Source organism: Hyla sarda, chromosome 5 (assembly GCF_029499605.1).
Source record: "Hyla sarda isolate aHylSar1 chromosome 5, aHylSar1.hap1, whole genome shotgun sequence".
NCBI lineage: Eukaryota > Metazoa > Chordata > Amphibia > Anura > Hylidae > Hyla > Hyla sarda.
The window spans coordinates 37,842,933-37,850,573 of NC_079193.1; the positions used below are offsets into that span (position 1 = coordinate 37,842,933).

The 7,641-nt window shown below is 36.1% G+C and overlaps 1 long non-coding RNA gene across 1 annotated transcript in view; it reads right to left on the bottom strand.

Annotated features, from left to right (window-relative positions):
• LOC130273077 (uncharacterized) overlaps positions 1-6,830 on the bottom strand; it is a 24,292-nt gene extending 17,462 nt beyond the window's left edge. Inside the window, exon 1 of the long non-coding RNA XR_008843864.1 lies at positions 6,722-6,830. This is a non-coding gene — a long non-coding RNA (uncharacterized LOC130273077). The remainder of the gene's footprint in view (positions 1-6,721) is intronic.
• Positions 6,831-7,641: the final 811 nt, after the last annotated feature.

Genomic DNA, 7,641 nt, shown 5'->3' on the forward strand with positions numbered 1-7,641 from the left:
AGGTATATGCATAGTGATAGTCTATGGGAAAATATATCCCTGTGTGCAAGAGAGAGTTTAGGTATTATAAGGGTTAAAATGGCTATAGGATAGATTTGTTAAAAGGATTATAAATAGATATAAGCAAAAAAGATAGCTAGATATTAAAAAAATATAGATACATTATAAATATTAGATAGAAACATAAAAGTTATATATTGATATGAAATAGATAAATAGATATGAAATAGATAGATAGAGAAAGATAGAAGGGGGATAGATATGATATAGGGACGGATAGTAAAATAGATATTAAAATAAATAAATAATTAAAATATTATAAATAAATATGATATAGATAACTAGATATATGGAGAGAGAGAGACACAGACATATAGATATCAGATAGATAGATGAGATAAATAAATATATAGATTGATAAAAGGAAATGATAGATAGATAGACATTAGAGAGAGATAAATAGATATATAAATTTAAATAGATAGATGGATAGATCGATAGATAATAGGAAATTAAAGATAGATGATGAGATAGATAGATAGATTAAGACAGATGGATAATAGAAAAGATAGATAAAAAAGGTATAAATAGCTAGATAAATATACATAGATAATAGAAAAGTTTATAAATAGATAGAGATATATGAGTTAGATAAAGACATCTATAGATGCAGAGATAGATAATAGAAAATAGTTGATAAATAGCTGATAGATAGACTTAGATAGAGACAGATAGATAGTTGCATAGCCAGATGTATAGAGGCATACAGTGATTTCTCGCTTTATACATAAATAATACTTCTATGATTTTATGCAAACATTGATTAACACCAGCGGCATTTTCTATCCTTCTAACAATCCTCTTTGAAATATCGGTTTCCTCCAACAGATACCTTCACCAAGTCATATAAGTATTGTGGAATTCATACAGCAAGTATTTACTGCTCTGAGAATATACAAGGAAATAGAGAAGTAATGTATTAGGTTTTCTGTATATGTGTACTATATGTTGCTTCTCCAGTTTGTGAGCCAGAAGTGGATCCAGTAGGAATGAGATGTATAAGTCCTTCCTTTATATTCCCTATTGGTGATGAGCGGCAGGGGCCATATTCGAATTTGCGATATTTCGCAAATATATTGACGATTGTTCATCCTATGCTCGCAAAATTCGCATATCCGCTATGTTCGTTCACTTTTTGTTCCATGCAAAAATTTGCATGGAAAATTCGCATAAAAATTTGCATGTGAAAAAAAAATATTTGTCATTACAAATTTTTGGCACTATATTCTAAATATTCGCGAAATCGCATTATGAAGATTCGTGCGCAACACTAGTCCCTATTTCTTTTGAATCCAATTCTGGCTTTGGCTTAAAAACTGCAGTGGCAGATAGAAGAAAAACACTTCCAAGTGGAAACACAACCTAATAGTGTAACTAATGTGTAACATTAGATAGATAGATATGAGTTAGATAGATATGAGATAGATAGATAGATATGAGATAGATAGATATGAGATAGATAGATAGGTATGAGATAGATAGATAGATAGATATGAGATAGATAGATAGATAGGTATGAGATGGATAGATAGACAGATATGAGATAGATAGATATGAGATAGATAGATATGAGATAGATAGATAGATAGGTATGAGATAGATAGATAGATATTAGATAGATAGATATGAGATAGATAGATATATATGAGATAGATAGATAGATAGGTATGAGATAGATATGAGATAGATAGATAGATAAATAGATAGATAGGTATGAGATAGATAGATATGAGATAGATAGATAGATAGGTATGAGATAGATATGAGATAGATAGATAAATAGATAGATAGGTATGAGATAGATAGATAGATAGATAGATAAGAACCAGAACAGGGCGCAGCACTCCAATAACAACTGTGATTTTATTTTCTCATGTGGGCATTAATGCCCACATGAGAAAATAAAATCACAGTTGTTATTGGAGTGCTGCACCTTGTTCTGGTTCTTGTACATGGATGGATTTTTGGTCAAGTCATTTTGAATCACTGGCACCATTTGCACCTTAAGTGCTGCATTTTTTCCTGGTTTACTAGATAGATAGATAGATATGAGATATATGGATAGATAGTTATGAGATAGATAGATAGATATAAGATAGATAGATAGATATGAGATATATAGATAGATAGATATGAGATAGATAGATAGATATATCTGAGATAGATATGAGATAGATAGATAGATAGATAGATATGAGATAGACAGATAGATAGATATAAGTTAGATAGATAGATAAATAGATAGATAGATATGAGATAGATATGAGATATATAGATATGAGATAGATAGATAAATAGATAGATATGAGTTAGATAGATAGATATGCGTTAGAAAGATAGATAAATAAATAAATAAATAAATAGATAGAAAGATATGAGATAGATAGATATGAGATAGATAGATTGATATGAGATAGATAGATATGAGAGATAGATAGATAGATACATAGATAGATAGATAGATATGAGATAGATAGATAGATATAAGATAGATAGATTGAGTTAGGTAGATAGATAAATAGATAGATATGAGTTAGATAGATAGATATGAGATAGATAGATAGATAGATGAGTTAGATAGATAGATAAAAGATAGATAATAAATGGTTGATAAATAGATGATAGATAGACTTAGATAGAGAGAGATAGTTGCATAGCCAGATGAATAGAGGCATACAGTGATTTCTCGCTTTATACATAAATAATACTTCTATGATTTAATTTTTTTTTACAGAATTTGCAAATAATGATAAACTAAACACATGCAGCATTTTCTATCCTTCTAACAATCCTATTTGGAATATCAGTTTCCTCCAACAGATACCTTCACCATGTCATATAAGTATTGTGGAATTCATACAGTAAGTATTTACTGCTCTGAGCTACCTGATTCCAGAATGACAACTGTCTGACCCTTGTTTTATCATTTCAGGATATTTTTAATATAATAAATGCCAGTGTTTCGTGTGTCTGTGTGCATACAGTGCTACAATATTCTATTCAGCTCATTATAAGTCAGTAAGAATAAACACAACTAATGGATCTTTATGAATCATAATAGATCCATTTGTAAGATAAGAAGCCTTTTTTTTAGTATAGTAACTCTTTTTTATTATAGTAACAAAGAACAACAACAGTTTAACACAGGACAGAAACCCATATATAAGAATGGAATGTACAAGTCTGTATGCAAATCAGTACAAGACTTGCTGAAGGCTCAATAACAGTAGATATCCAGAATACTCAAGAAACCATATAAAGAAAAGCAAGAAGTATTCATGTAACTAGTGTCTTAAATCAAATGTTGTGATGCCAGTGTGAATAGAACCTTACTGTGAAATTCACATCATTTATCTGTAGATTTGGGTTTAGAGCTCTTAGAGCAGTGCTTCCCAACCAGGGTGCCTCCAGCTGTTGCAAAACTACAACTCCCAGCATGCCCGGACAGCCAAAGGCTGTCCGGGCATTCTGGGAGTTGTAGTTTTGCAACACCTGGAGGCACCCTGGTTGGGAAACACTGGTATAACTACATAAAAGTGGCACCTATTCTTCCTGATGGATGTTATCAAGGTGATGGTACACATCTGTGGGGTCTCTTTCGCACACATAGTTGTGTTTTGCAACAGCTGGAGGCACACTGGTTGGGAAGCACTTTCTTAGAAGCTGTGTTAGGTTCAAACCACATTTGGGCTCCACATATGGTTTATATGCTGGGAAACTCATATCTATCTATCTATCTATATATATATATATGTTTATTTATTTATATATATTCGCAAACCTGGATTTATTGACATGTCACAGCAACATTTCAGTTCCACTCTGGAGCCGAAACTGAGGAAGTGAAACAGAAAATGTATATATATATATATATATATATATATCTATCAGGAAAGCCATACATAAATAATGTAGGTTGAACATATTGAGCAAAAGTGAATATTGTACTTGTACTTTATCTGTAAATATTGTGAACTTTCTCTATGTGTAAATGCTTTAGAATAGAGAACAATGTGGATACCTTAACTAACCATAAAAGAACGCTCAATGACTCCAGATTCATCGGATAAAATGGCGTTTACTGGTGCAACCCTTCTGTATAGAATGTAAACAGTAGTCGATTCCGGACCGGATAAATAATAAATAATTTTGTTGATAAAATCGCACACTCAACATGTTTTGAAGGGAAATCCCTTTCTTCCTCAGCTCCGACTGTGCTTCCTTTCAAAATGTGTTGTCTGTGTGGTTATAGCAATAAAATAGTTTATTTATCTGGCCCAAAATAGGGTAAAGTTGTAGCCATGGTGTTGCAACTGTAAACGCAATTTTGTTTGGTGGATCTGGAGTAACTCAGGGTTCTTCTGATGATTTATTGGACCATGGTTGGATGTGGACCACACCGTTTTATTCCTGTTAAAGGGGTACTCCGGGGGAAACCAATTTATTTTAAATCAACTGGTGCCAGAAAGTTAAACAGATTTGTAAATTACTTCTATTTAAAAATCTTAATCCTTCCAGTACTTATCAGCTGCTGTATGCTCCAGAGGAAGTTCTTTTCTTTTTTAATTTCTTTCCAGTCTGACCACAGTTCTCTCTGGTGACACCTCTGTCCATGTCAGGAACTGCTTTGCTATGGGAATTTGCTCCTACTCTGGACAGATCCAGAAGCAGACAGAGGTGTCAGCCAGTGGCGTCTCCAGCATTCAAATTTAGGGGGGGCACATGGGGGGCCAGTGACAAAAGTGGGGGGGCAATTTTAAAATGTGTGTGCGTGTATGTGTATATATATATATATATATATATATATATACACACACACACACACACACACACACATATATATATATATATATATATATATACAAAAAAAGAGGATTGCAGCAGCACACATTGGTCAAAAAAATTGAGGCTCTTAGCGCACTTTTTGATCAAAACGTGTCCCCCCATCCACCACGGGGAGGTGGCCTCATTTAGGATGGGAACCTAACACAAATTCTGAGCCTAACACTCAACTATCCACTCACCTCTGCTGGACATATAGCCTCTGACTGGGTGACATGCTGGATCCATTTAAAACTCCACCTGTGAGAGGTATATATATATAAACACACAATGATTTTTTTTCAGTTTTTGCCATAGATTTTTGGGTAAATGAGTGATGTCATTATAAAGTAGAATTGGTGGTGCAAAAAATAAGCCATCATATGGACTTTTAGGTGCAAAATTGAAAGGGTTATGATTTTTAAAAGGTAAGGAGGAAAAAAACAAAAGTACAAAAACGGAAAAACGCTCGGTCCTTAAGGCATTAAAACTTTTGGACACTACATCAACTTTGATAGCGGCATCTAAAGTGTTAATGTCGGACATCAGCCTGATTGGTGATGTCTGGCATTAGCCGAGGGTTCTAGCTAATGATTTATACAACATAGTGGGAGCAGGCACTGTGCGTACACATACGCCTTGTGTCCTTAGGTCTCATTTACACGGATGGATCCCCAGCATATGTTATGCTGCGGATCCCCCGACAATGGACCCTACAGTGCTGCCTCCATCTGTGCCTCCTCATAACGGCAATCCTCCGCTACGAGCAGACACGCTTTGATGTGTATACTCGCACACATCGCGGCTGCTCTCGGCCTAGCTCAGGAAGCAGGAGGAGCGGCCATGATGTGCGCGAGTATACACATCAAAAGCAAAGTGTGTCTGCTCGTAGCGGAGGATTGCCGTTATGATCAGGCACAGATGGAGGCAGCACTGTAGGGTCCATTGTCGGGGGATCCGCAGCGTAAAATACACTGTGGATCCACCCCTGAATGAGCCCTTAGGGTACGTTCAGATGTACAGGATCTGCTGCATATTTTCTGCAGCTGATTTTGCTACCTATTGAAGCTAATGGGTTGCAAAATCAGCTGCACAAAATATGCAGCAAAAATATGCAGCAGATCCTGTTCATGTGAATGTACCCTTAAGGGGTTAATGATAAACTAGCAGTGTGTTCACATGTTGTCCTTCCAGAGGGGTCACTTTCCCTCCTCCAGTGTCCACAGGTCACCAACAGGTCACATTACCAGAACAATTTATGGAAAAATCGCGGCAAAAATTGCGCTGTTTTAACGCGATTTACGAAAAATCGCGGTAAAAGCGCGCAATTTTTGCCGCGATTTTCCCAAAAATTGTTGTGATAATCTGGCCTGTTGGTGACCTGTGGACTGCTGCTATACACATTTACTCAGCCCCGGGTTATACTGCTGATCAGGGGGGAGAGAGGGAGGACACGGGGACATCACTCACCTCACATGAAGCGGCCGCTCTGCTGTGTGACCTCTCAGCTCTCGGCCCGTCCTCTCCTGTGCTGGGGGCGGAGCCATCAATGTATCGGGACATCCCTATTTATTTTAAATTGGGGGGGCCCAAGGGGGGGGCACGGCCTGATCTAGGGGGGGCCATGGCCTCCTCTGGCCCACCCCTAGCGACGCCACTGGTGTCAGCAGAGAGTACTGTGGTTAGACTGGAAAGAAATTCAAAAAGAAAAGAACTTTCTCTGTAGTATACAGAAGCTGATAAGTACTGGAAGGATTGAGATTTTCAAACAAAAGTAATTTACAAATCCAATAAACAACAAAGCAAGGAAATTGAGAGAGCACTCAAAGGGCTATATCACCTGATGCTGTGTGCAGTAAGATCCTTCGAGCGCCACACTCCACCAGCGCCTATGCCGTGACCCGGCATCCAGTCACCGGGCTTCTAGACCCGACAGTCTCTGCTTTGCAGTGAGTGCACCTTCGTGTTCTTTGGTTGTTTTAATTTACAAATCTGTTTAACTTTCTGGCACCAAGTGATTAAAAAAAAAATAAATTTGTTTTCCACCGGTGTACCCCTTTAACCCCTTAAGGACTGAGCCCTTTTTCACCTTAAGGACTCAGCCATTTTTTGCAATTCTGACCACTGTCACTTTAAACATTAATAACTCTGGAATGCTTTTAGTTATCAATCTGATTCCGAGATTGTTTTTTCGTGACATATTCTACTTTAACATAGTGGTAAAATTTTGTGGTAACTTGCATCCTTTCTTGGTGAAAAATCCCAAAATTTGATGAAAAATTTGAAAATTTAGCATTTTTCTAACTTTGAAGCTCTCTGCTTGTAAGGAAAATGGATATTCAAAATAATTTTTTTTTTTATTCACATATACAATATGTCTACTTTATGTTTGCATCATAAAATTGACGTGTTTTTACTTTTGGAAGACACCAGAGGGCTTCAAAGTTCAGCAGCAATTTTCCAATTTTTCACAAAATTTTGAAACTCGCTTTTTTTCAGGGACCAGTTCAGGTTTGAAGTGGATTTGAAGGGTCTTCATATTAGAAATACCCCATAAAATACCCCATTATAAAAACTGCACCCCCAAAAGTATTCAAAATGACATTCAGTCAGCGTTTTAACCCTTTAGGTGTTTCACAGGAATAGCAGCAAAGTGAAGGAGAAAATTCACAATCTTCATTTTTTACACTCGCATGTTTTTGTAGACCCAATTGTTGAATTTTTGCAAGGGGTAAAAAGGAGAAAATTTTTATTTGTATT